We start from the raw sequence: 26517 nt of genomic DNA on the forward strand, positions 1-26517 counted from the left end.
ATTAAACCATTACTTAAAAAGCCATCACTTGACCCAGCTATCTTAGCTAATTATAGGCCAATCTCCAACCTTCCTTTTCTCTCAAAGATTCTTGAGAGGGTAGTTGTAAAACAGCTAACTGATCACCTGCAGAGGAATGGTCTATTTGAAGAGTTTCAGTCAGGTTTTAGAATTCATCATAGTACAGAAACAGCATTAGTGAAGGTTACAAATGATCTTCTTATGGCTTCGGACAGTGGACTTATCTCTGTGCTTGTTCTGTTGGACCTCAGTGCTGCTTTTGATACTGTTGACCATAAAATTTTATTACAGAGATTAGAGCATGTCATAGGTATTAAAGGCACTGCGCTGCGGTGGTTTGAATCATATTTGTCTAATAGATTACAGTTTGTTCATGTAAATGGGGAATCTTCTTCACAGACTAAAGTTAATTATGGAGTTCCACAAGGTTCTGTGCTAGGACCAATTTTATTCACTTTATACATGCTTCCCTTAGGCAGTATTATTAGACGGCATTGCTTAAATTTTCATTGTTACGCAGATGATACCCAGCTTATTTATCCATGAAGCCAGAGGATACACACCAATTAGCTAAACTGCAGGATTGTCTTACAGACATAAAGACATGGATGACCTCTAATTTCCTGCTTTTAAACTCAGATAAAACTGAAGTTATTGTACTTGGCCCCACAAATCTTAGAAGCATGGTGTCTAACCAGATCGTTACTCTGGATGGCATTTCCCTGATCGCTAGTAATACTGTGAGAAATCTTGGAGTCATTTTTGATCAGGATGTCATTCAAAGCGCATATTAAACAAATATGTAGGACTGCCTTTTTGCATTTACGCAATATCTCTAAAATCAGAAAGGTCTTGTCTCAGAGTGATGCTGAAAAACTAATTCATGCATTTATTTCATCTAGGCTGGACTATTGTAATTCATTATTATCAGGTTGTCCTAAAAGTTCCCTAAAAAGCCTTCAGTTGGTTCAGAATGCTGCAGCTAGAGTACTGACGGGGACTAGCAGGAGAGAGCATATCTCACCCGTGTTGGCCTCTCTTCATTGGCTTCCTGTTAATTCTAGAATAGAATTTAAAATTCTTCTTCTTACTTATAAGGTTTTGAATAATCAGGTCCCATCTTATCTTAGGGACCTCGTAGTACCATATTACCCCATTAGAGCGCTTTGCTCTCAGACTGCGGGCTTACTTGTAGTTCCTAGGGTTTGTAAGAGTAGAATGGGAGGCAGAGCCTTCAGCTTTCAGGCTCCTCTCCTGTGGAACCAGCTCCCAATTCAGATTAGGGTGACAGATACCCTCTCTACTTTTAAGATTAGGCTTAAAACTTTCCTTTTCGCTAAGGCTTATAGTTAGGGCTGGATCGGGTGACCCTGGACCATCCCTTGGTTATGTTGCTTTAGACGTAGACTGTGGGGGGGTTCCCATGATGCACTGTTTCTTTTTGCTCCGTATGCATCACTCTGCATTTAATCATTAGTGATCGATCTCTGCCCCCCTTCTCGGCATGTCTTTTTTCTGGTTCTTTCCCTCAGCCCCAACCAGTCTCAGCAGAAGACTGCCCCTCCCTGAGCCTGGTTCTGCTGGAGGTTTCTTCCTGTTAAAAGGGAGTTTTTCCTTCCCACTGTGGCCAAGTGCTTGCTCATAGGGGGTCATTTTGACCGTTGGGGTTTTTCATAATTATTGTATGGCCTTGCCTTACAATATGGAGCGCCTTGGGGCAACTGTTTGTTGTGATTTGGCGCTATATAAGAAAAAAGTTGATTGATTGATTGATTGATTGATTTCGTCGCAGCTCGGAGCGCGGCGTACCAAGCATCCTTAAAGGGGTCCTTAAAGCTGTAGTAACAGTCCTTATTCTCTGTGAAGCCCGTAAAATTTTCACCGAAAGCCAGATAAATTTTTCAAATGGTTTCCAGGTGCCAGTCTCTAACAGCTTCTGAAAAAATTCTGATGGAAAAAAATTCCTTTTCATTCCGCCATTTCCAGACAATGAAAATCCGACGAGGGGGCGGGACCACTCTTTCCCAAGGCGTGCTCACAGGCGAATGACGTAACCGACAGGCGTGGAAAAACTCACGCATGCGCACGAGGGTTCAAGCATGTCTGACGTAAAAACATATGAATGAAATCCATATAGTTTTTGAAAAAAATTAAAAGGACCGTTACTTTATTGACAGACCTCGTACACACAGTATAAAAACCTCAAAAAGGGTTTGAAATATGACTTTTCCTCTGAACAAACTGAAAAAAAACTCTTGTTTGAAGCCTTGGTTTTGATAGAGCCACTTAAAAGCCATTGAACCTTCTATTATTCTACTTTCATCATTATATCATAAAATAATGAGAGACAGATCAAGTTGCTCATGAGGCCTTGTTTCTAATCACATGAGTACTGCTGTTGTTTGTTGTTATTTGGACTAAATGGCCCCTTCACACATAGCACGAAGTTTGGACAACATGGCGAAACAGTTTGAAATTAGCGCACCACAAAACATTGCGCCGATGGGCAAGCGTGCACAAACCTGGTGCGAGAGTTCGTGCATGTGCCAGTGTCTTTCAGGCAAGAACACACAGTGTTGGCTGTGACACATTGCGCCGCTTATGTGGGGAAAAAAAAAGAACATACGACCCACTGGACGCGAACCCACACCGTCTAAAACCTCTGATTGTCAGTCAGAGACTTTACCACTGAGCTACAGAGCTGTTCTTTCAAAGCTGCAGGAATCTGCCTCATATCAGGAAAGACATGGAAGTATTACAAAAATAAAAAAAATAAAATCACACATCATATAAAAACACAGCATTTATCAAGCGAGCAATACAAATATGATCCGTCTGTTCCTGTGTAGATGACCCATGGTCACAGACATACAGTCATGAAATGACATGAATGAGAAGCAGTTCACTCGTCTCATTCATGTCCACATCTGCTGGTGCGTCTCCAACCGGCCGCGCACATGTGTCTTGTGGATGACGCGCCGCAGGACACCACATCATGTGGAACAGAGCTCATGTGGGTGACGTGACAGTGAGATCGCCTGCTGCGTGTTCTGATCTGATGGTCCGTTTCAACCTGGGAGCAGCCTGTCCACATGCATGCCATGCACGCGCTCGCTGGCTGCAGCACGTCACCACAGTGATATATGTTTTTATTTATCTCCACTTGATAACAGCAAACAGACACATGCGCATTACAGTGGGCAGTTGTTTGTCCATGTCCATCCAAACACAGTACGTGGTGTCTTGCTGGGATGCCAGATCCATCGATTTCTATAGCCGCTTCAGTGGGAGGACACACCTTCTGTCATCTCAGCGCACACACCAAAGCCACACTCATGTGGGACAAATTTCTCTGAAAGTATGAAAGTGATTGTCTGCAGTCTGTTGTCATGCCAAGAGTGTGACTGGCCACACATTTTCTAAGTGCAATGCGAGCAGTGTTAGATGTTCGTGTGTGTTAGTGGCACCTGCCGTGAGAGGGTGCAATGGGTTCACACAGTGCACACTTTGTCTTTCAGGCACTTGTGTGCGCAAATAGTTGTAGCAACAGGTGCACAAGGTGTTGAAGGCAGGATGAAATTACACGGTTTGCACAGCCCAGTCTCATGTTTTGTTTTGTTTGCTTGTGATGCTGTAATGAAATGTGTCACATTTTCGTGATGCGGTCAAGTTTCAGTCACTAGTCTTAGCCCTAACCAGCTTGTTGTGCAGATAGCTGACTGGATAAAGATCTGTCCTGCCAATATGCAGACCTGGCTTTGAATCCTGCTCATGCTAACTGTCAGTCTACCCAGCTGGAAGTGGGTACCAGCCTCAGCTGGGCAAGTGACCTGCATTGGACTGGCGTCCCCTCCAGGGGGAGTTGCAGACTCTCATCCGCTTGATGATATGAAATCCGGAGATAAGCACTGGCACCAACGAGCATCAGGGCCTATGTAGGACTTATTTCTTCTTCCAATCATAACGCCAACGGCCCCCCATGTCACCCCAAATTTCGTTATACCATCACAAAATGCGTCATATTTTCGTGATGCTATCACAAACTAATAGATTAAATCACTTTTCGTAACGCCGTCACGTACTGGCGTGAGATCGGGTTGCACCTGCAGCAGAAAATAAGTACATTCATAAAATATATGAATGTAGGGATATTGAAGGTTTAAGAATTTTTTAACAAAAAAGCATGTGATACGTGAATGCTAAGTGCTAGTTCAATTTATATCTGACACCAATCTTTCAGAGAGACAGAGGAAGAGAGAGAGAGAGATCCAACATTCAGAAGTGCTGGTCACAGTCCCTGATTAAACATTAATCAAATGTGTGCTTTGTTATAGTCTAACAAAGAAATATTGTTTGATTTGAATAATTGTGGTCCAAGGCTTCGTCAGAACACACCATTCAAAATATCAGTAGCATTCACTGTCGTACATAGAAGCCCTGAGCTGATGTCGTCTTTTCACAGTAGAAAAGTGTCAAATTCAGGATATCCACTTTGTTGAATGCCCTCATCAGTGCAAAACGACTGAGTATCTGGTGGACAAAGGCAGAGAAATACCCACTGCACGTTGGCGTTGCTCCATGTCAATCATCGGAATACAGTGATGCAATAGACCAGGGGTGGCCAAGTTCGGTCCTTGAGAGCCACCCTGCTCCAACACACCTGAATCCAATGAAAGACTCGTTAGCAGACATTTAATGAGCCTTTCATTGGATTCAGGTGTGTTGGAGCAGGGAGACAACTAAGAGTGTCAGGAAGGTGGCTCTCGGGGACCGAACTTGGCCACCCCTGCAGTAGACTGAGGTTCAATCTTATGTGCCTCTCTCCAATATTTGGTGCCAAGAAAAGGATATTGTCTGCATACCAAGATGAATCTCAATGAGACAAAAAGGGTGATGCTGTGGATGCAGTGTGGCAGTATCACTACACAGGACGGGGCACAGTGTTGGCAGCCAAGCATTGAGACAATGTGATATCAGGAGGGGGTGATAATACAGTAATGTGTGGTGGTTCACTTCAAGGTGCTTGGTGCAGTAAGTTAGGTGCTCTCAATGTCAAGAAAGCTCCACTGTTCCAATAACAGACTTTATCAAGTGGTCATGTTTCATATGAGCGTGGAGTTTCAGTTGTTCAACTGAGTCTCCTCATCTCCTTATGCATCTTCTTTAATAAACCGGGGATTTACATCCATCAGACAAGCTGACTCGTCGTATCATACATTCTGTATTACTTGCTTCTCTCTTGACAGCTTTGATAAAACCATCATTTCCCATTTTTGAACGATTTCAAAACCACTTGAAATAACTGGTCTCGTCTGCGTGTTTTCATCAATGAAATTCTTATTGTTTGAGAATGCATGGTATTGAAATATCCGCTCATCCTGTTGGGTCAGGTCTGGGAGCATGCACCGCTCCCATTCTGTTGCCCCATTCTTCACACTACAGAACCATTTTGGGTCCTGGATGGCAATCATCCAGGCATACAACCCTTCCATCCCCACCTTTCAAAGGTGGCCATCTATCTGCCGTAGCCAGGTGCCTTATCTGACTTTTGGTAAGTAACACTCTATTTGACACATCATTCCAGCGATAGCCAACAACTTTGTACCAAAGGCAAATAGTGGTCACCTTTGGACAGCAGGATGTTGGACTGACGGTGGGATCCCACGCCTGAACTTGTTGCAGCTGATGTTTTGTTTTTCCAAACTTTATAAAACTTTGTTAAACTTTGTAAAACCCTTGTAACTGTTAGAATGGCCTAGAAAGTGGGTCACCTCTTTGAGTCTGAACTGCTTGAGGTTTCTTCCTCAATATCATCAGAGACAGTTTTTCCTTACCGGTGTCGCCTGTGTGCTTGCTCTAGGGGTTGGTAAGGTTTGACCTTAATTGTGTGAAGCACCTTGAGGCAGCTTTGTTGTGATTTGGCGCTGTATAAATGTAATAAATTGAATTAAATTAAATTGAAATTTAGCTCACTGGTTAGCATCCATGTCTCTCAACCATACAGTAAGGGTAGTACAGGCAAAAAACTGATAACTTTCTCATGTGGAATCTCACTGAGTTGGTCCTCCTGACATGCACGCCGAGTGGCCTTCTGTCCTCTGAATGCCATCCGAAGTGGCAGCGAAAATTATGGCCACAAATCTTGAACCGTCCACACACATACCGTGCAAGAGCCACTGACACACACGCGAAAGTCGAGTGGGACTGCCGCAAAAGGATTTGCGCGGCACTCTCACAGATGTTCAGTGCCACTGCTGTGGCTGACACCACGACATGTTTGCGCACACAGTGCTCAGAATGGATGTGGATGTTGTTATATGAAAGAGGCTGTGAAAATTTCACTGACTTTAGGCAGAAAAAGCACTGAAAATAATAGTAAAGTAAAATAAATAATAATCTAATAACAAATTCTAATTAACAACACAAGAAATGTAGAAAGCCACTCATGGACTTGCAGAATAATGTCCAGGAGGTGCTACACATCAGTATTATTGTCCCCGCTGGTGACTGTCCTCTCTGCTGCAAATGAACACACAATTCTCCACCGTGATGTGCTCGATGCACTCGATGCACTGCTCCATGCGCACATGAGCTCTGTGATCCTCTGGAAGCGCTCCGATAAAAAATAAAATACAAAATAATGTCGGAGCGCTGGTGTAGTCCCTATTCACACACAGGTGATGTCCAGCACGCTCCTGCGTGTGCACGGTGGGTGTGCACCAACCAGGAGCAATTCAACTTAATTTCAACTTTCCTTTCAATTTCCTCAGAAAAAAGCAGGACAGGACGCACAGGCACTGTGATCTTTGGAAGCCCTCCGATAAAAATAAAATAAAAGAATAAAGCCAGAGTGCTGACATCACCCGTCCAGCACAGTGTGCATGTGTGCATGTGGGGTGTGCGCTGACCAGGAGCACTAAACTTAAATCCACTTTTGTCCTCGGAAAAATAAATAAATAAATAAATAAATAGAGGTAAACAAAATGAATCCAGTCCTTGCAGCTCGTCTGTGGCTGAACAGGATGCATCCAGGACGCTCACATGTGCACGTTGAATGGGTGCCGGCCGGCTACAGAGCTTCAGCCACTTCCTCACCGATCATATAAAAGGAAAAGTGTGTGTCAACCCTTCAGAAGTTGTCTTACATGCTGTGCACATTCTAAGTTGCAGAGATGACGTGATGAAGGGTACAAGGTGCCCGGCTGATGATTTGGCAAGGGAGTTCATCACGACGATTTTTTTGTTTGTTCAAAATCAAGCACCACCCTGCGACTGAGGCAAGGGGACACTGAGCGGGCTGCGAACCTCACGCTGAGCTTGTGAAAATGCCGTTCACAAGCTATTGTAGCCCAGTGAGATACCAGCCTAACACAGGAAGCACCAGAACCCTAAAGACTAGGACCTTCATCCCCTTGCAAATGTACCGGTGTAACAGTTTATCTTCCCCCCTGGATAACTTCCCCGCAGGGAGAAGATAAACTGTTACACCGGCATTACCAAACACCTTTGTCCAGCAACCTCATGACTCCATAAGCTCTTTCCAGAAGTGCTCAGTCTCAATGAATGCACCTGTTGAGATAACAGCCAACCCCATATTGTTTAAATACTGACTGAAGTGGACTATTTGTCCACAAAACTGACATAATCAGACTATGGGTGTGAATGACTTTTAAACTGGAGAGGATTTACGGGTTTGGGGTGCGTTACAATTCCCAATAGAAATGGAAACAAATGTGCCACTCAGTTATTGAAGTACAAATCAGAGGTTTACACCATTACAGCTGGGAGAATGCCAGGAAAACCATTCCACAGTTATGAATGTGACGCTAATGGCAATGACATGCATAATCTTTGGAAACATGGCTATGAAACATCAATATAAAGCTGCAAAGGCAAATTAAAACACACCCTGGCTGATTTCACTCTTTAATTATATTTAGGAGTTTTGGGAAGCCTTTTATATTATAGTTACCAAAAAAAAATGAATGTGTGATTGAGATAAATGACTGAGATTGTCCTTTGATCAAACTGTAAAATTACTGTACGTCCTCATTTCTTAAATTGCACAAAACTGTTGTGCAAAAGTTTGGTAAATACTTCAAATATGAAATATTCCTTTGAAGTATCAGATGACAATTTTCACCCCTTGATCTATGGTCACAGTTTTCATACAGTGTAAAATGTGTGTGGATGATTTTTCATCTTGCGTCATTGTAAGAGCCTACAGGGTGATATACTGTATTTGCTCCAGTAATTTGGGACGGTAGTTTTCATCAAATCTCATTTGAGTGAATGTTGAAACTCAGATATGTGTTGATGCCCATCATGCCCCTTTCAGCCCAGGGAAATACGTAACCCAACTAAACGGTGTCCAAAATGGTGGTGGAACCTTCACATTATTAGCTTCTGGTGTAACATGCTGTTACTTAGAAATGTTGCCATAACCAAAGTATAAGCCTTTTCGAAAAGTTTTGTTTGTTTTTACTTATCGTACGCTAGAGTGACCATAGTTTCATTACCGAAAACCAGGACACTCGGCCCGGCAATGAGATACTCAAATGATGCTCGGTTGGCAGCGGGTTCTAATCTGGGGAATCGGAACAGTTGGCAGAACCAGAATGATCAAACAATTGATGGAATGATTGACGGAACAGCAGCTTACTATTCCCCCTATGCTCAAGATATTGATAACCAATCTCAGATAATGTTATCATACAAAGCAGAAAGTCCTCCCGTCATGCTCAAAGCACAAACTTATCTATTTTCTGTCCCTTTTAGCACTAATCACCAGAATAGCAGATCATTATATTGGGAAAATTTACCCTCACTAACACTAGATGGCACCACACAAGCTCCCGTTCTGCCATTCCGTCGCTGTTCTGTCAAGAGTTTGTGATTTCTAACGCCGGCCTATAGCTTTATATAGTGGCTAAATAAATTGATTATTTAACAGTGAGACCTATCATCTCATCAATACTTGTTTTGGGTGTAATACAAGCAAAAATGACCCATTCCACCAATTACCAGTTGTTCCAGTTCCATTTGGCCTATAGTTCGGTGATTAGTAGCTCCCCGAATGCTGCTCATTTAATGGCCCATTGAAACACAATGAAAACCAGGACATTGTCATCACTTCTTAAAAAACCCCAGGACAGGCCAGGACAGGACGCGCAAACAGGACATGTCCTGGAAAACAGGACGTTTGGTCACCCTATAAGTATGCAACGTTCACGTTATTAGGAACCAGCTATCTTGAATACAGTGGCCTGACAATCCAGCTAGCTTGCTAGTTCTCACAGGCAAAAAGAAGTGATTAACTCAGCGTTTCTAGCTCGCTTCCTGCTGTTAATTCGTGATGGTGTTTTGCATTCAGATTCAGTGTTGATCCAGTTTCATTAGTTTTTGTCTGGAGTGGAAAGATTAACATCAGAATATCTAAAAATAGAGTTTAGCTTCCACTTCTATTTATTTATTAGCTTTTTGAAAGTTAATACTGTATTCTGGGTGGAGGTGATGGTCCAGTGGTTAAAGCATTGGGCTTGAGACAAGAAGATCCTCGGTTCAAATCCCAGCCTGATTGGAAAATCACTAAGGACCTTGGGCAGGTCCTTAATCGGTGTGTAGTGGCAGGCACCCTGACATCGAGGTGAATATGAGGTATTATTGTAAAAGCGCGTTGAGCGTCTGATGCAGATGGAAAAGCGCTATAATAAATGAGACATTTACCATTTATTTCTGATGAGAGGTGTTCTCTGAGTGTTGTTAGACTTTTACCCAGTTAGGGATTTTGAATGACTTTGATTAAATATTAAAAGTTTCAGGAAGAAGTTCAACCTTAGCAAACTATTGTGTCTTTGCTCGTCCAAACACGAAATCTGTTAGTTGTTTATCTTAGCTGATGAAAGAAAACAAATATTTCTACATTATGTGCAGTATTGTTCAGTACTATGTTTGGCTTGTTTATTACATTATATTTTATGAGCGGTGAAGCGTGTGTGAACAGTCCTACAGTAAAATTTAATGCCGGCTGGGCAAACGTTTATTCTTTCTGGGTCTGTTAGATGTATTCTCTGCTCTACCTATTCCTGAGAGACGTCAGCCAGATGGACATTTACTGCCAAATTCTCAAGCGACCTTGGATGAAAAAATGAATTTGGACATGAGTTTGTAAGTGAAAATTCAGAGCTTCGCGCCAAGATATTGAGTGTCACAAGTGACGATTCCAGAAAAAAGTCTATGATTTTGACTTGTCTTTGTTTTGTCTTGTGGCTATATATGTCTGGGAAATGGTGCCAATCTATATTCTGCACGGTTTCTGCCAAACTACAACATCTGGACTATCCAGATGTTAATATCAAGATGGGTTTCTCATGACTTCTACGGTGTGTTTTTTTTTTTCTTCTTTAAACATCTGCTGATCGGCTCAGGAGTGAAAACGTTTAAAGTGGTACGTTGTGGAAAATGAATGTAGTCAGCAGATTAAATGGTGTTTGTAAGGACTTGAATCAGCTGTGCCCTACGTCTTGATAAAGGCAACAACGACCAACAGCCAGACTTTCATCCTGGTAACTACAGAGTTACTCAAACCGCGGGGAGGAGAGAAACGCAAATCGCAGAGGATATGGCTTTCCAAACAACGTGTCATCAAGCGGCATAGAAAGTTCATCCGAGGAGAACCTGAGGAGGAGGAGGAAATAACTTTTCTCACTCTCTGCCCATCCTCCCTGTGCCCTCCCCTTTTTTTCCTCCCCATTCACCCTTTCCGTACAGTATACCACCACGGCCTCTCTTTATCTCAAACACAAACCACTCAATGCAAACAAAGCCTGACTGCATTCCAAACATCATGCACCAAAAGTGTCTGCAACGAGTATATTAAAGTGCTCATAAACTGTAAAAGGGAATTGTGACGGTAAATCCAGATGACTTTTTAAAGTTTCTTGGGATTTTCTGAGAGCAGGGGCCAGATCCTGCAATACAAGCCTCTTCATGTATTGAATAATGCTTCAGAGGAATCTGGTTCTTAATGTTTTCAGAAGAGGTCTATAAGAGCAGCACTTTGGGGGAAGAATAAACAAAGCAACCACTAATTGTATATTTTGCATGTACGATAAAGGTGTATTTTATGAAACAGAATTTTGCCAGCTTTTCATCTTGTGGTAAAGTTCATGAAAAATTAGGTACATTTTATTCATTCTGGGTTTGACTGATGATTTCACAAACGTACTGAGCAATCTGGCAACACAAATATAAAATGAAGGGAGAAAAAAATTCCTGCCCTCAAATAATTTGTTCAAATCCTCTAAATGGGTGGCGCTTTAGTTGTTTTACCCTTATTTACGCTGCTATAATTATGACAAGAAACCACGTGGCATTCAGAAAAATTACAGTACATCTCCAGTCGCTGAGAAATGGTGAAGATTTGGCATTTTGTCTGATACAAGCAAAGCAAGCGCATGTCCAGTGTGAAAGGTGACAGAAAAAAAAAGTGTAAAAGTGCCAGAGAATAATCAAAAATGAGAAATACCTGGAGGTGCGATTTTTTATTGCACAGGTCAGCTGGTGTTCACCCGTAGAGAATAGGCCGTGGTGGCGATGGAAAAAAGGTGGGTCAGGAAGGAGACAAGAATGCACTTCCACATACCTCTCTTTTGCTTGCAAGATGAGGGAAAGGCTGAGCCGTGTATTAGCAGACAACCCCACTCAAACAGGGGCTGGGACTTGGGAGCCGTTTCTGGGCCATGCCCTCGTCTCTCCCTGCCTACTTTTGTCCCACTGCCAAGAGGGAGACACACAACAAGGAGAAAAGGAGGCAAGAAAAGAAGTCATGAAGTCACTGTCGCTTGCTCCTACGAGAGATATAAAATGTGTGTCCACCCCACAACAAATACTTCGGGCTAAAGCAAATTCGCCTCTTGACGGGGTGTCGAATATGTCGTGAAAGCTGTATCTCACTGGACTGGAGCACAAGAGGCTGGGAGCAAGCTAAAGTGAGAGAAACAAGGTTGGGGAGAAAGATCAGAAGTGGGTACTTACATGTTGTCTTGTGCTGGTGCCAGAAGCTTTGACAGATTTATCTACAGTTAGCCAAACACCTCAGTGCCAGATATTCCTGCGCTTCTATCAGATGAGTTAGAGTCTGCTGCAAAGCCTTTTGTCAGCAGTTGGCATCCTTCCCAGGTAGTACAAGCCTCACAGTTCCCATTTTCGGTAGTCACTTCGCACATCTTTAGCTGTTTCTGCACCTGCCTGTGTTTTAACTTTGGATGTGTCGCACAGCCAAAAGGCAACAACATAAAACCTCCAAGGGTCCCGACAGTCTACATCAGATATATGTGTCACCAAGCTGTATTTAAAAAAATATGATTGCAGACTACGTTCTTGAAATTAATCCAAGGGTATTGTTTCGTTTGGCCCATTATCAAGACATGCAAATCACTAAAATAATCCAAAGTCTGAGTTCAATCCAATAGTCACAAAAACTCATCTTTCTTTTTCCTCAGGCGTTATCCAAGACAGCTTCTTCGCATGACGTCACCGTAGTCTTTCAGTTTGTGTAAGTTCTCCTCACATCTGAGTTCTCTTGATGTAGAAAGTGCAACATGCTCTCAAATGATCTCAACTCCATTACAAATCTTGATCTGTGTCTTTCTCTTCCTGCTCACAACCACTGAGCTTGTAAAAAGTTTCAGCTGCGAGGGTTTGGGCCAGCCTCCACTGGCAAGGTTTCAGAAGAACGCTGCCTGTTTCAGAAAAATGGTGGGGACAACTCCGTGAGGTGAGTGCAGGCGTTTTGCACTCTCTCGCAGCCAGCGATCGCTCTCAGGACTTTGCTCTTTGCTCCTCGGTACCAGCGCATGCCAGTGCAGTCGTAAAGGCAAACACGTCTGTGTTAGGGAGCCACAGTAGTGTCTGGATCCCGACAGGCAGACACCCGGGGAGGAGGAAGCTCAAGCTGCAGTGCTATTTCCTGGATACCTTGTGGTTCATTTCAGATGGATGTCGAGCTCTCATGAGGCTCCTTGTGTTACACTTCACACAAGGATGTGGCTGCTTTGCTTTTCTTTCTGCTGTGACTGACTGAGACGTTCTTGTCTAACATCACAGGTTGCTTCATTTTCAAGACTTTTTATCAGGTCAATTGCACTGTTTTTGTTTTTGCCAAGATTTTTATGCTCTTTCCTCGAAGGAATACACTCAAAAACCGATGCATTGGATGAACTTAATTCAATTATGTGCAGTACAAGTAAATGTTAATAATCAAAAACGGACTGATTGTTTTAATATAAAGTTTATCTAGGCTTGTAAATGACTGGTAGTATTAGTCAAAATACTGAAAATTGTGCACATCACACAAAAACACTTCAGAAACAAGGTTTCAAAACCTAAACAAGAGTAGGCTACTCACTAGGTGTTCACAGCAAACAGTGATTTCTATATGTATTTATTTATTTTCATTTTGACATGGTTTTATCTTTTCTGTTGTGTTTTGTTTCATTAGATTCTTTTTGTCTCTTTCTCTAAAATTTGTATTGTAACATTATTAGTCTATTATTATTGAGTATTATTGTCTATTACGTAGACTATTGTTGTTGTTGTTATGAATAATGAATGTGAATAAAAATAAATTTAAAAAATTACAATTTGACTCTTTTACGACAACAAACGCTGAGCCATTAATTATAGAGAAAACAAATCAACACAAACATGCTGATGTGAACAGCTTAATGCTAACTTTAACATTGAAAACACCATAGACATGCTAACGCGTTAGCATCGGCCCCATTTTTAAGTTATAAAATACATCTATCAACGGTTTCAGAAGACCATAACAGGTCGGTTTAACATAAAAAATATTAAATATTACTCACAGACATATACTCTTCAAGGTTTTAGCGGGAAAAATTAGGAAAAAGTGAAATAAAACAATCAATCCACAAATCATAGATTGAAGCACTGCTTCGACCTGCGAATCACTGCTTTGATTGGTTCAAGGTTGAAAGCAAAGCCGCACTGCCGAAAAGTTGATTACAGTCCCGCTGCAGGTCTGTAATCAATGTAGAAAAATTATAATTTTCCTGACAAACACCCCCCAAGTGTGCAACTGCAAAAAAGCCCACTGGACATGCCTCATGACAAATCGGCCTGACTTTGTTGCAGTCACTAGTAATCAGTGGTGTCTCTGAGTGAAAACACAACTTTTTTCGTGTGTGTGTGTGTGTGTGTGTGTGTGTGTGTGTGTGTGTGTGTGTGTGTGTGTGTGTGTGTGTGTGTGTGTTTGTGTGTTTTTTTTTGTAACGAGTAACGGCATGGCGCATAGAAAATGTATTGGAGTAGAAGTATGCAATTAAGGTTGGAAATGTAGTGAAGTAAAAGCGAAAGTAAGCTGAATTAAAAAAACTCAAGTACAAAGTCTCCCAAAACGTACTTAAGTACAGTAGTGAAGTATTTTTACTTCGTTACTATACAACACTGTATGCCAGTATGCTAGCCATATGAAAGGGAAAATAAGTGCGCCATAAAATAATATAAATACCCTATAAATTATATTTATATATATATAATAAAAATAATAATAAAATAAGATAAAATGGCTGTTTGTGCAAAATTTTGTTTTTTTTGTTTTTTTTTTTTGGGTGGGGGGTGCTCGGAGGGGGTCTCGCCCGGGAGTAATTCATTGTAGAACCACCACTTCCTGTAGCTTGTTTGTACATTTGTTTGAGTATTTGAACCTGCACTGTGTCCTGTTTTAGTTGCCAGATTCTTCTATGGCTCCTTGCGTGTTTGATTATTTCTGTCACCTTCCTTGAGTAATGTTTGTGAGCACTGATTGTCCCTCATGCTGCCGCTGTGTTACATTTTCTGTGTTCAGCGCCCTGTGTTTTTCCCAGTGTGTTCGTTGCTTCCCTCTGCCTGTGATTTCGTTTTGTTTTTTTACTCCTGTGAAGTCCTCTAAACTCTCTCAGCTTGTTGGACTTACTGACAGGTTTTTTGGACAATAAATCATTTTTGTTTCACCTTCCATCCCTTTGGTTACTGCTTTGCAATTTTGGTTCACTCAGAAAACTGCTAAGGCCACATATGTGTTGGATACGGGTCGTGTTTGTTTAGAGAAAGTGGATGTTGGATAAACAAAAGGTCTTCACATACACCACGTGTAACACTGAACATGTGTACATATTTGTATTTGTAAATGGTGTTCACACATTTTTGAGAGCAACGTCTTTGTCTTGCCATCCTTCTTGTACCACCACCATGTAATCTCACCATTTGTTAATATCGCAAAACTCTGGAAGAGTTTGACTGATCTGAGCTCGACTTCTGTCTCTCTTATGGATCGTAATGTACATATCATTATATTCCCATAACATGAGCCCTGTTAAATGTCGGGGAAGATTGCTCTAACAAGGAAGAGATTGCTTGCTTTTTGATTAGATTTGCGTCCAGGGCTCTTGGAGATAGCATAGGGAACTTCCGTTTCATCAATGTCTCTTCTCACAAAATCAGAAGCTGTTAGAGACTGGCACCTGGAAACCATTCGAAAAATGTATCTGGCTTTCGGGTGAAAATTTTATGGGCTTCACAGAGAATAAGGTCTGTTAGTACAGCTTTAAGGACCCTTTAAGGACGGTCGGTGCATTGCGCTCCGAGCTGGACGTCGCGGCACAAACCACTGGATCATTTCTAAGCTGATAGCTCTGTGGATACGAGACCGTCGTGTGCTCTTTCTCTGGTTATCACAAGAGCTGGACATCAGCCATTTCCCGGCAGATTCCACTTTTAACAAGATTTGTCATGGAAAGCCGCACAGAGGCTTCGCGCGTCACGACCGATTCGCTGATGAAGCGAGACAAAGGAACACCTCCATTCGGCATGTCAGGAGGACAAGTTTGGACATGCCTATCTCGGCTTTCAGTGCTTACCATTCCGATTGAGTATAAAGAACTTGTGGAGAGACATCGAAGATATGTATATATTTGGCTTGGTGGTGACCGGCTTTCTGCTGTGTGGAGCGGGCATGGCGCTGGTTTCCCGGAAAATCAACAAAGTGGAGGCAACTTTAATTGGGCCGTCCAGACTGCCCTACATGATTGATTCGATTGGGAAGGCAGTGGCTGCGCAGTACGGCAGGTTTAACCGCAACAGGGAAAACATCTCGGGCAGGATTGCAGCTCTGGAAAACCCGCTTTGACCATCTGTAAAGACCACATTCTACATTCAGATGCTTGAGAGCCACTCTGTTTCTCAGAACTGTGGAATCTTTCAGGCGTCTGCTAATCTGAATATGAATTTGGCCTCCCCAAAACACGCTGGCACTCCAAGGGCCGCTGTGTTAAAAAACCTCCTCAAGAAGATCAACACTTAAGCCTCGCTCCCTGGTCATCCCCCCTCCCCTCAGCTTCTCCAGCTCTGACATTGACTGTGGACAGTGGACTGCTCAGGGCTGAGCCCCTCCCCCTCCAGGGTTGTCGGACAAGGCCGTTGATGGCGCCTAATAGGCTGCCTCTGGAGTGTTCTGATAAACTGGACCTTCAAATCTCGGTTGTCGTCCTGCGTCTTTGTTTCTCTGTGTGATTATTGTTTTTCTGTGCTGATGGGTTTTTTTTCCTCATTGCTGCTGTGTAACGCAGCAGCTATGGGGGGGGGGGGGGTTCTCCTTTTTCCCTCGTGTGTGCTTTTTTAATATGTGTTTTTAATATGTGTACTGGGCCGGCCTATGTGTGTTGTGTATTGTTTGTTACGGGTCGGGTCTTGGTTTGGCTCAGCCCTGCTGTTGACCAGGCAGGGATGTACATCTGGAGCTGGTCCCGGGGCGCCTAATGGCGACTTCTGCTCCTACTGGCAATTAGGATGGGTTAAATGCAGTAGACACATTTCATTGTGCAGGGTACATGTTCTTTTGTGCATATGACAATAAAATTCTTTTGAATCCTTTGAATCCTTTGAATTGAATCCTTTGAATCCTTTATACGCCCTTTTTCTTACCTCACTGTTTGAAATAAAGTTCTGTTAAGGTTTTATTTTGTTTCTTTTTCTTGTTTCAATCAAAGCTGTTTAGCTTTCATGTATGACCGGTCATTTTATTTCAGGTTTTTGCAGTTTAAACCCTATTTTATGTTGCTTTAATATACATTTAAGTTTTGTTTTAGGTTTATACTATTTGATTGTATACATTTCATAACAGTAGTTGTCACTTTGTAATGACATCTTATATACCCTTAAAAGTACACAAAACAATTAATCAAGAAACATTCAAATTAACAGTTAATGCAGAGCAAAATCAAATAAATTGTTTTCCTAAATGTCCAAAAGCTTGCAAAGTCTCACTTGCTCTTTAAATGTTCTGTAATCCAGGGCAGAATCCTTTTGTTTCTACCCAAACCTTGGTCCGATAATGATAAGGTTCTGATGGTAACGGGGCAGCACGCGCGCCTTGTGCAGCTCTGTTGATGGATCCAGGGATTTGTCTGTTCGGTGGCTCGTCTTGCTTGTCAACTCAGGTCCGAGTAATAAAATCTGGGATAAAACCTAAATCAAACCGCTTCACAAGCTACGGTTGCTAGGTAACCACAGGAAATGTCTGGTAACGGTAAACTAGTTGCTTACAGTTGCATAAAAATAAAGTTTCTTAAATACAATTACAGAGTAGCCTTCACAGGTGAAAATAAAATGGCAAATAATGTTTTGTTGCCATGTCTCTGCTCTCCTCAGTCTCAGAGGGACGTTTAAGTGTCTCTTTGTAACCAGTGCAGCGACTTTAGCTACTTAAAGTAGACCTGCATTGAAATAAATGCAGTCAGATCTTTGGACCAAAAAATGACTTATATACTCAACAAAAATATAAACGCAACACTTTTGGTTTTGCTCCCATTTTGTATGAGATGAACTCAACGATCTAAAACTTTTTCCACATACACAATATCACCATTTCCCTCAAATACTGTGCACAAACCAGTCTAAATCTGTGATAGTGAGCACTTCTCCTTTGCTGAGATAATCCATCCCACCTCACAGGTGTGCCATATCAAGATGCTGATTAGACACCATGATTAGTGCACAGGTGTGCCTTAGACTGCCCACAATAAAAGGCCACTCTGAAAGGTGCAGTTTTGTTTTATTGGGGGGGATACCAGTCAGTATCTGGTGTGACCACCATTGCCTCATGCAGTGCAACACATCTCCTTCGCATCATCCATGAAGAGAACACCTCTCCAAAGTGCCAAAACACCAGCGAATGTGAGCATTTGCCCACTCAATCGGTTACGACGATGAACTGGAGTCAGGTCGAGACCCTGATGAGGACGACGAGCATGCAGATGAGCTTCCCTGAGACAGTTTCTGACAGTTTGTGCAGAAATTCTTTGGTTATGCAAACCGATTGTTTCAGCAGCTGTCCGAGTGGCTGGTCTCAGATGATCTTGGAGGTGAACATGCTGGATGTGGAGGTCCTGGGCTGGTGTGGTTACACGTGGTCTGCGGTTGTAAGGCTGGTTGGATGTACTGCCAAATTCTCTGAAACGCCTTTGGAGACGGCTTATGGTAGGAGAAATGAACATTCAATACACGAGCAACAGTTCTGGTTGACATTCCTGCTGTCAGCATGCCAATTGCACGCTCCCTCAAATCTTGCGACATCTGTGGCATTGTGCTGTGTGATAAAACTGCACCTTTCAGAGTGGCCTTTTATTGTGGGCAGTCTAAGGCACACCTGTGCACTAATCATGGTGTCTAATCACATCTTGATATGGCACACCTGTGAGGTGGGATGGATTATCTCAGCAAGGAGAAGTGCTCACTATCACAGATTTAGACTGGTTTGTGAACAGTATTTGAGAGAAATGGTTGATATTGTGTATGTGGAAAAAGTTTTAGATCTTTGAGTTTATCTCATACAAAATGGGAGCAAAACCAAAAGTGTTGCGTTTATATTTTTGTTGAGTGTTACATGAGATCCTTCTGAATGTAGTAAGTAAATCTGCAAGCCCAGATCTGTCATTCAACGGAGAAATCTTGTTTAAAAATGACAAATTTACAGCTAAATTAGTCCTCCGCAAACTGTCAGCACATCCAGGACGCTGCCGAGACGTCAGAGAGAAGACCCTATCCCAGCATGCATTGCGCGCGCCAACTGTAATTTGTGGATTTACGTCAGTTTGCATCTCTTACAAAAGCACCTTTTTATTGTCTTATAGAGGGTTTTCATGTGACGTATCGGTCACGTCATTTTGTGTCCCGTGGCCATTCTGGATTACGACGCAGTGGCTGCTGTGATTACACTTCGTGCATTTGGCGAACAATTGCAGAAGTTTCAACGTTGGAGTGAAGAAGCCTCACGGCACCGTGGCGCTGTGAGAGATCAGAACAGAAATCCACTGCTCCCAGAATTTTATTTTATTTTATTCTGCAATAAAATGATATAAGAATACATAAAAATACCGCAGAGGATAACACAAGAACGCTTCCAATACAGATGCTTATTTACATTGTGGTCCTCGAGCACCGAGCTGCTGATCCACAAGCTGCCCTTCTAGCGCCTGGTGAGAGAAATCGCTCAGGACTTCAAGACCGACCTCCGCTGTCTTGCGGCACGTTTGGCGAGTATACATTTCTTTTACTGTTGCTTGAAAATGATTTTTGGGGACTTTTTCCATACGCCCATTTGATTGAGTGGTGTCGCATTGAAAATGTACTGTCTTTAGCCTCCGGTGTTACCGTCGCGGGGTACGGATGCAGGACCTGCAAAGAATTCAAGTCATTAAAAAGATATAAACCTCTCTCAGCGGCCACGGAGCTCTGCGGCTCTGATTACTGAGACCGTGCGGCGCTGCGGATTTTGCCGCAAGAAGTCTGTCCTTGTGGGCAACAGGTGTCACCGACATCATGGAAATGACCCGGATGTACAAACTGTTTTCACAGAGGGCAAAATTTTAGCTGCAAATTTGTCATTTTTAAACGAAGATCTCTCCACTGAATTACAAATTTGGGCTTACAGATTTACTTTACTGCATTCATAAGGGTCTTATAAATACATATCAGCTATTTCTTTCTGAAATCTGACCACATTTATTTCAATGCAGGTCTACTTTAACAGAAAACTGAGAAAAGCGGTATTCCTTAAACAAAACTCACCATCACTCCTCATCCGTACAGGCCAGGTTTTACATTTTCACCAAACTTTAGTACTTTTCTGAGTGTTTTTGACAGCAAACCGCTGCTCTGTGTCTCTCTGCTGGCTGCAGGTGCGCTGGGCCTCGGCCGGTGGGGGAGGGGCACGCTCCCCCACCATTTCTCTTCGAACGTTTCTCTTCTTTTTAAAATAAAATAATAACTTATGAATTATTTATGCAGTCACTATTTATTTATGTATCATGCATGGGCGCATTTTGGTGGGGGATAGGGGGGACATGTCCCCCCCCACCTTTTCAACTGGGGGGGGCAGACTATGGTATGTCTCCCCCACCTTCTGACATATATGTGTGTACTTGAAACATGCTATGTCAGTTTTATGTGCAAAACCATGTCAGAATAGTATCTTTGTTTCTGCAAGTTTGTATTTTTAGCAGCATGACTTGTTTACAACACCTGTTTCTTGTTTGTCACATTTGGAATTTTCTGGGACTGCATTGCCCAGATTGAAACCAAAAATAGTTGCCTCTAGGGACTAGTGTCTACACATAAGTATCAATGGACCATATGCTAATTGACTAAATTCTGAAAGTTAGAAAAGGAAATCTGAAAAGCTATCTGGGACCTCAGAAAGCCCATCTGCAATTATTGCTTGATCTCCAAAATCAGTCTATGCAAGTGAAATTATGTTCAGTATGAGTGTTGTCATTAGTGCCACTTTGAAAATTAAATTCATGATAAGTAATTTATCCTAAACTTATGATCTGTTGTTTTTTCAAACTTATGCAAAAACAAATCTTGAGAAAAAAATACAGTATGCGATAGTTAATAATTATTAAGAGCCTGTTCTTTCATATTTATGAATACATTTTACCACATTGCAGTTGTTTTTTAATGAAAACTCAACCTATCATTCTTTTTGAGTTCTACACATGTGGTGATTCCTTATTTACACCAGGATGTTAATAAAATCAATGCTGGCTATTCTCAGAATAAAGTACTTAAAAGTACTTATATCCACAGTTTCAAATTGCATAAGTCAAATGGTGTCCACTTTATGGTCTCCTCAAAACATTCAAATTACTGTTCTGGATGCTCAGAATGCATCTGAGCTTATCTAGAAACCGTTGGCTTCTGGGCACCTAAAACGGCCCCCAGACCCCCGACCTATGGGCTTCAGCCCTGCGGGCCTCGCACTTTGTTCCCCCCAATTTCTAGTTCTAAATTGTGCCCTTGGTATCATGTAGTTTATAACTGTTTTAGTGCACATTTTAATTATGTATTTATTCATATTTATTAGAATCATATTTATAACGGTGGTTACACATGCAAAGTGAAAGTCATACATCAACAACATCCAGAAATGCCGCCGCCTTCTCTGGGCCCGAGTTCATTTGAAATGGACAGATGCAAAGTGGAAAAGTGTGCTGTGGTCTGATGAGTCCACATTTCAAATTGTTTTTGGAAATCATGGATGTCGTGTCCTCCAGACAAAAGAGGAAAAAGACCATCCAGATTGTTACCAGCACAAAGTTCAAAAGCCAGCATCTGTGATGGTATGGGGGTGTGTTAGTGCCCATGGCATGGACAACCTACACATCAGTGATGGCACCATCAATGCTGAAAGGTATATCCAGGTTTTGGAGCAACACATGCTGCCATCCAAGCAACGTCTTTTTCAGGGACGTCTCTGCTTATTTCAGCAAGACAATGCCAAGCCACATTCTGCACCTGTTACAACAGCGTGGCTTCGTAGTAAAAGAGTGCGGGTACTAGACTGGCCTGCCTGCAGTCCAGACCTGTCGCCCACTGAAAATGTGTGGCGCATTATGAAGCGCAAAATACGACAACAGAGACCCTGGACTGTTGAACAACTGAAGTCGTACATCAAGCAAAGAATGGGAAAGAATTCCACCTACAAAGCTTCAACAATTAGTGTCCTCAGTTCCTAAATGCTTATTGAGTGTTGTTAGAAGGAAAGGTGATGTAACACAGTGGCAAACATACCACTGTCCCAGCTTTTTTGAAACGTGTTGCAGGCATCCATTTCAAAATGAGCAAATATTTGCACAAAAACAATAAAGTTTATCAGTTTGAACATTAAATATCTTGTCTTTGTGGTGTATTCAATTGAATATAGGTTGAAGAGGATTTGCAAATCATTGTATTCTGTTTTTATTTACATTTTACACAATGTCCCAACTTCATTGGAATTGGGGTTGTACAACACCAGATGGCAGCAGTTAAAAAATAAAATACAATACTTAAAATACAGTGCCATATGGCCACAATAAAATAAAATTCATAAAACTTTTCAAAAAAATGTAAACGCATGGAGCTTCAGGAGCTCATCCGTCCTTGATATAGTACCTCAAGGGATTATATTTTACCTTGTAGCTGACATATTTTCGCTTAAAATAAATACGAGACCTCCTGCCTTTGTATTTCTATCCCCACCTCTGCCCCCAGCTTCCTTCGTTTAACTAATATTTCCTGTATCGTCTTCACTGTTTGCTTTTCCTGAGATATGAGCCCTTTCTCTGTTGATGATTCACCTGACTCAACAGTCCCGGCGGGTTCACGTCGTCACCAGCGTGCAGTTTCAGCACTAATCTCATGAAATGTCATCATCACAACCCCCTTCCAACACGGGTCGTTGCCACTGGAAGCCCTGTTTGTATGTATTTAACACAATTCTTCCTGGCTTTGTGTTTGTACAACTGTCTGAAACGAGCAGACGGTGTCACCGCTACTTTGACTAATGTGTCTTTATTTCACTCAGGCTTGTTATTTCAGTTGTAAGGGTTTTGCAGTCGCCGCGGTGCACTTCTCGTACCGCGTCTCAGCGTTGCCCGTCGTGCAAGCAGCGACGAAACAAAACAGACAGGAAAAAGGAAGCAGAGTTTCTGTCTCTTTAAGATCTTGCTGATGACTCTGCTGCTCCCCTTGAGGTCCCTGGCCTTTCTTCGGCTGCCTGCCAGCTGCCATGTTACTGTCAAAGCGTCTGCAGAAATGCCAGAAAAGCCATTAGTCTGAGGTTCTTTGCAACAGTCAGCAGGCTGGACAGCCAGACAAAAAAAAAAAAAAAAAAATCACTTTTTCTGCTTCAGCTCCTGTCCTGCATGCTCTTATTCACTTTAGCTGATTGCTCTCCTCCCGTCTCCTCATCTCTAACACAGAGACGGCTGAGGATCACGAAAGAATTTTCTCTTAAGTAATTATTTTGCTTTTTTTTGACTCATTCATTTATTCATTCAGTATGATTAAAAATGTTCTTGCAGAAATCTAAGCACACGTCACAAGTCCCACCATGCCTCACAGCTCTTCTTTGTCCCCCCGTCTGTTGAGCTACAGCGGCATCTGGTGGTTACATAAAGTAATTGCACTCCCTGATGAAGTCACACTCAAGTCATATTTTAATTAATTTTTAATGTAACCTTTTTAATTTAACCAGGTTAGTCCCATTGAGATCGAGATCTCTTTTCTAAGGTAGACCTGGACAGTTATAAAGTTTCTGATTCATCTCACCTGCATGTCTTTAAATGTGGGAGGAAACCCACGCAAACACCGGGAGAACATGCAAACTCCACACAGAAAGGCCACAGGTGGGATTCAAACCCATGATCTTCTTGCTGTGAGGTGACAGTGCTAACCACAAAACCACCGTGCTAATATACTGTCAAAAACATCATCATAATTTATTTTTCAATTTTCAATTTATTTTCCTTTATATAGCGCCAAATCACAACAGAGTTGCCTCAAAGCGCTTCACACAGGTAAGGTCTAACCTTACCAACCCTCAGAGCAACAGTGGTAAGGAAAAACTCCCTCTGAGGAAGAAACCTCAAGCAGACCAGACTCAAAGGGGTGACCCTCTGCTTAGGCCATGATACAAACATAAATTACAGAAACAATTCACAGAACAATTCACAGATGAATATACAAGAAATGCTGTTGGTGCAGAGGACAGGAGGGTCGCCAACACAAATACAACTCCCATCTCTGGATGGAGCTGCACCTTAAATGGAGAAAAAACAGAATCAGGCATCAGAAAGACAAAACATACTGTATAATTTGTCAGCATTAAACAAGAAAAACAAAGGAAATACTAAGGTGATCGTCGGCCACTAGCCCTAAGCTTCACTAAAAGACCCAGAATTTAGGTAAAGTTGAGGCCGCGGCCCGCTCCAATTACTAATAAATGAATTAAAAGAGTAAAAAGCGTAAAACAAAACTGTACCAGTATGCTAGCCATATGAAAGGGAAAATAAGTGCATCTTAAGTCTGGACTTGAAAGTCCAGACTTAAGATGCACTTCGTAGGGTATGTCTTCCATGGGATTGGTTTTCATTTTTTCGTTTCAGTGAAGAACAAACTCTTGAATGAACTAGCCTCAGAATCAAATCACTTCTCCCCAAGTTGCATCTCTCCACAAAATTTAACATATATTTTTAAAAACCCTTCTGAGATATCCTGCTGACAGACAACATAAATGGCAATGAAAACATAACCTTTCATTTTCACACATTAAGCTGAATTTAGCTGCAAGTTCACCTTCTTTGCCGGTGAACAAGTGCTGACAGGTGATGACCAGATGATTAGTTGTTAAAAATCCTCTTACAAATCACGCTGACTCTGATCCAAGCTGCTACCTGCTGAGAATATTTCTTTCTTTCTTACTTGCATGCATTTGCAAGCTTTCTGTGTTCTTGCAGATACAACATTTTAAATGCAGTGGTTTGCAGCCTCTCCAAAAACAGACAGTGTAAGAGGCCCAGACATGGTACAGGTATGTAAACTGGTGCACGGTAGATCCTCTACATTTATCACATATTACAACAAAAATCTGCCCTATACTCATAAAACAACCCTCATGAGACACAAGAAAAAATAGGGCTGATAAATCATACGCTTGTCCTGTCAATTGTACTGTCCTGGAAACTGTGGCAATAAATCAGGGCAATACAAATCTTCAAACAGGGCGATACAAAATAGACACTGAAAATACCAGGATTTGTTTCGCCTCACTTTTCATCCAATCATTTCTCAGCCTCACCAATGACACACCCCTATTTTGTGTTACCCTGGTGACAAGTGCAGGATCCTGATACAGGATCATTCAACTGAGATGTCTGATCAAGATGAGAGAGTTTTAGCCTCTCTAGCAGGAAAAATTCTACAACTTGAGTCTCACACTGAAGCTGTGACACACCAAGGAGTTTGTGAAGAAGACGCTCATGACGTTTTAGAGAGACATAAGATCATTCCATAATTTACATATCTACATGATTTACCTGTGTTATTTGTTCTACATGACTCATGTGTTGTTATGTGTCGACGCGGGTTGAGGAGTGGACCTGCGTCTGACGGAACCCAGCGCTAAAACAACCAGAAAGCGGTTCCAATAACAAAACAATTTATTTTCCCCATTTGGTGCATAACAAAGTGTACAAACAAAAACTGTGTCGGTCTGGCGGAGTGAAGGACGGCACGCTCTCCAGCGCCCAAAAGGATCGAAGCCCGGCGCTTCTGGACCCACGTTCACCGCCAAACACCCTCCAGGTGGACACGACAAACCGACTCTGCGAAGGATAGAAAAGGTGAGGTAAGTCAGCAGCTACAACTAATATCCTTCAAAAGGCACACACTATCAGCAACACATTCAGGTCCGAATTCAAGCTTTATGTAAATGAGCAGCTTCTCACAACAGGTGGAGGATCATCAGTCCGCATGCCACGGCAGTGAGAAACGAGCTGCACAACTCTCATCAAAGTTCAAATATACTGCGTAACAAAATACCAAGTTACTGTTAACAATTATTCAGATAATCAATCACCTCTGATGTGTGCTGACAGCATGTGTCCCTCACCCTTCCTCCTTCACAGGCACGATGTGTCAAACCCAGGCGCGGTCCTCAGCATCTCACAAACGAACATCACAAGGTCGAGTTCCCGGCAATTCTGCTTGAATCACACATGACTTAAATGCAGAACGCCATCTCATTATCTGCTTCAGCTGAAAGTCTTTAAGGTTGCACGTGAGCACCATCCACAGGTGCTGCACATCATTTTGATGAGGGTGAAGGACTCTTCTGCCAGCACCTTCTCCACAGACAATAAATCAGTTTGCATACCACCTGGAGAGCAAAGAAAAGAAAAGAACACCAAAATGTCCAGCCACACCCCCCCAACACGCAACAGTACCCCCCCTTTAACGGGAAGCCTCCCGGCGACTGAACAGACCAGGTCCGAGAACAGCACCTCCCTCCGGGGTCCTCGTCGGGAAGCAGACAGCGTAACGTTCCCAAGGTCCACCACAGACAACAGGACAGGGCACCGCAGCTGGAAGGCCGGCTGGCATCAACAAAAA

The 26517-nt window shown here is 42.3% G+C and overlaps 2 long non-coding RNA genes across 2 annotated transcripts in view; one reads left to right on the forward strand and one right to left on the reverse strand.

The window, feature by feature from the left end:
* The window catches only part of LOC117505913, a 44869-nt gene extending 32685 nt beyond the window's left edge, over positions 1–12184 (reverse strand). Inside the window, exons 1-2 of the long non-coding RNA XR_004559305.1 lie at positions 12058–12184; positions 11666–11796 (exon numbers count right to left, since the gene is read on the reverse strand). This is a non-coding gene — a long non-coding RNA (uncharacterized LOC117505913). The remainder of the gene's footprint in view (positions 1–11665; positions 11797–12057) is intronic.
* Positions 6072–12061, forward strand: LOC117505923. Its single transcript, XR_004559309.1, has 3 exons — positions 6072–6082; positions 10248–10253; positions 11925–12061. It is a non-coding gene; the product is annotated as an uncharacterized LOC117505923 (long non-coding RNA).
* Positions 12185–26517: the final 14333 nt, after the last annotated feature.

Source organism: Thalassophryne amazonica, chromosome 3, assembly GCF_902500255.1.
Source record: "Thalassophryne amazonica chromosome 3, fThaAma1.1, whole genome shotgun sequence".
In the NCBI taxonomy this organism is placed as follows: domain Eukaryota; kingdom Metazoa; phylum Chordata; class Actinopteri; order Batrachoidiformes; family Batrachoididae; genus Thalassophryne; species Thalassophryne amazonica.